This window comes from Heloderma suspectum, chromosome 6 (assembly GCF_057233095.1).
Source record: "Heloderma suspectum isolate Gila_16-S chromosome 6, 16-S_ref, whole genome shotgun sequence".
Classification (NCBI taxonomy): Eukaryota; Metazoa; Chordata; class Lepidosauria; order Squamata; family Helodermatidae; genus Heloderma; species Heloderma suspectum.
Window position 1 is genome coordinate 106,810,355 of NC_139463.1, and position 3,700 is coordinate 106,814,054.

Below are 3,700 nucleotides of genomic sequence, written 5' to 3' on the forward strand. Positions count from 1 at the left end.
AGAAATACAGGAGGATGAGCTTGGTAGCCCCATCGAGAGCATCTGGATCAAAACAAATGGAGCAAAGAATAAAAGGAACCTGATGGCCGGAGTCTACCTCCAGCCAACCCAATCAAGGAGAAGATGAGGATGAAACTTTTGAAAAGCAAATAGCCAATGTTTCAAGGAAGCATGATGTAGTAGTAATGGGGGACTTCAATTTCCCCAATATTTGTTGGGAGACAAATTCTGCAAAACATGGCCCCTCCAGGAAATTCCTGACTTGTGTGGCGGATAACTTCCTCCTACAGAAAGTAGAGGAAGGAACTAGAGGATCGGCTCTCCTTGACTTAATCCTAACCAACAGAGATGACTTAATGGATGAAGTAGCAGTTACAAGAACTCTGGGGGAAAGCGACCATGTTATACTTGAGTGCTTGGTTCTAAGGGAAGCAAAAGCCGAGTGTAGTAAAACACGTACCCTGGATTTTAGGAAAGCCAGTTTTAATAAACTCAGAACAATGATCAGTAAGGTCCCATGGCAAGCAACGCTAACAAGAAAAGGAGTCCAAGGTGGGTGGGAGCTTTTAAAAAAGGAAATTCTCAAGGCACAATTACAAACAATTCCAACAAGAAGAAAAGGTGGAAGACAACAGAAGAAGCCAATGTGGCTTCACAAAAAGCTTAGAGATGACCTGAAAACAAAAAAGGACACATATAGGAAGTGGAAAGAAGGCCAAGTAACAAAGGAAGAGTACAGGCAGGTAGCACAGAATTGCAAGGATTCTGATTTAGTCAGGAAGGCTAAAGCTGATAATGAGCTGAGGTTAGTGAGGGATGCTAAAAACAACAAAAAGGATTTCTTCAGCTACGTGCATAGTAAAAGACAGAGGAAAGAAATGATGGTTCAGCTATTAAATAATGATGGCAAAACAATAGCAGATGACAAAGAAAAGGCAGAGGTGCTCAATTCCTACTTTGGCTCAGTCTTCTCCCAAAAGAGGGTCTATGACCCACCTGGCAAAGGGAAAGTACAGGCTGAAGGGGCAGGATGGCAGCTTGAGATCGATAGGCATATGGTCAAGGAACACCTAATGACTTTGAATGAGTTCACATCTCCAGGGCCAGATGAACTGCATCCTAGAGTCATAAAGGAACTGGCAGAAGAACTCTCAGAACTGCTGTCTATTCTCTTTGAGAAATCATGGAGGACGGGTGAAGTGCCAGATGACTGGAGGAGGGCTAATGTGGTCCCTATCTTCAAAAAGGGTAAAATGGAGGAACCTGGGAACTGCAGAACAGTCAGTCTGACATCAATCCCTGGGAAAATTCTGGAGCAGATGATAAAGCAATCTATCTGGAAGCACCTTGAAAACAATGCAGTGATGATGACTCAAAGCCAACATGGATTTGTCAAGAACAAGTCCTGCCAGACGAATCTGATCTCATTTTTTGATCAAGTAACCTCCCTTGTGGACCGTGGGAATGCTGTAGACATCATGTACCTCGACTTCAGCAAAGCTTTCGACAAAGTGCCCCATGATATCCTGATGAGCAAACTAGCTCAAAGTGGGCTAGATGAAACACCGATCCGGTGGATCCATAGTTGGCTACAGAATCGGACTCAAAGAGTGCTTATCAAACTGGGGAGAGGTAACGAGTGGGGTACCGCAGGGCTCAGTCCTGGGCCCAGTCTTCAACATTTGTATTAATGACTTGGAGGAGGAGGTGCAGGGAATGCTGATCAAATTTGCAGATGACATCAAATTGGGCGGGATAGCTAATCCTTTGGAAGAAAGAAACAAAATTCAAAGTGATCTGGATAGATTGGAGCGCTGGGCAGAAAACAACAGAATGAGATTGAATAGGGATAAATGGCAAGTTCTGCCCCTAGGAAAAAGCAACCAAATGCACAGTTACAAGATGGGGGAGACTTGGCTCAACAACACTACAAGTGAGAAGGATCTTGGAATTGTTGTCGATCACAAGCTGAAGATGAGCCAACAATGTGATGTGGCTGCAAAAAAGGCAAATACTCTTTTGGGCTGCATTAATAGAAGCATAGCTTCCAACTCCCGGAAAGTACTAGTTCCCCTCTACTCAGCACTGGTTAGGCCTCATCTGGAGTACTGTGTCCAGTTCTGGGCACCACACTTGAAGAAGGATGCAGACTGGAAACAAAGCCCTATGTCCAGAGACTGAAAGAACTGGGCATGTTTAGCTTTGAGAAGAGAAGACTGAGGGGAGATAGGATAGCGTTCTTCAAATACTTGAAAGGTTGTCACAGACAGGAAGGCCAGGATCTCTTCTCGATCATCCCAGAGTGCAAGACACGGAATAATGGGCTCAAGTGACCAGATTCCAGCTGAACATCAGGAAAAACATCCTGACTGTTAGAGCAATACGACTATGGAACCAATTCCTGAGGGAGGTGGTGGGCTCTCCCACACTGGTGGTGTTCAAGATGAGGCTGGCTGGACAGCCATCTGTCGGGGATGCTCTGACTTGTATTCCTGCATTGAACAGGGGTTTGGATTCGATGGCCTTGTAGGCCCCTTTCAACCCTACTATTCTATGATTCTATGATCACCCACTTTTCTTTTCTTCTTCTTCTGGAAGGACACATATAACTGTGCCTCCTCCTGGCACAGAGAAAGCCCACCTCATCCCACATCCTCACTGCTATCATCAGCCGGAGATTGCAGTTGGTGTGAGAGGCACTGGGGCTCACCCATGTAGGGACGACTTGCCCAGTGTGGGCAAGTCAGGCCCAGGATGATCAGCCTCCCCATTGCTATCTCTGATCTGAGATCTCTAATTGCAAATAGCAGCAGACATGCTGTCTCAGGAGATTCCTTCAGGAAGCCAGGCTTGGTTCCTAAGCCCTGCCACTGGAGGAACCCCAAGAGATGGATTAGGGGGAACCTTGGGCCGAATTAGGCCCATGGGCTGGAGGTTCTTTTGCAACCTTTTCTTAAATTTGCAGGAAGGCGGCAGTTTAGCAGTTAACTAGTTGATGCAGGGGAACAGCTAGCCTCAGGAACTCTATAGCCCACAGAGGCTTCCTGTTTCCTCCCTCCTGCTCACCCCTTTTCTCTCTCCAACAGTTCTCCACCCCTGTCATAGACCTTTGCACACTAAGAATGAAGGCCTGTATAGGGGCTTGGAAGTATCTTCAGTTGCTCCTGTGATTGGAAATTCCGCCTTATCTGGGTTCCTGATTTTGAGAGTTGTGTGAACACATTCGGCCAAATGTGCTTATAAACCTCTTTGCAGACCTTTCTCTCTGAGATATCTGGGACTGGGCACTTTGGGGCAGGGCATGCATTCTCAAACATGTCTCTCCCTGACATTAACCCTATGCATGATGCAGGCAAACACCTCCATAGGGCTAATCAGACAGTCTGTTAAAAAATAGTTACATACCCCCACCAAGCTCCCCATTAAAAGAAAACAGCAGGCATATGGGGAGTGGGGAAGAGGAGGATGTGCCATTTTGTGGATGGCTGCTCAAGGATTAAACCAGGAAATACATTCCCCATGGCTCTCTTTTTTTGTGAGCTTATGGGAGGGATGTAGAAGGACCATATCAGTTTTGTTAATTTGGTACCCACAAAAAAGCCTCAAACTGCATTTCACTTAGTCTAGCTCCTAAACCCTTGCACCTATCCTTCTGAAACTGTACAGGTTAGATTCATAGGGGCAGCTTTGATAACTGTTG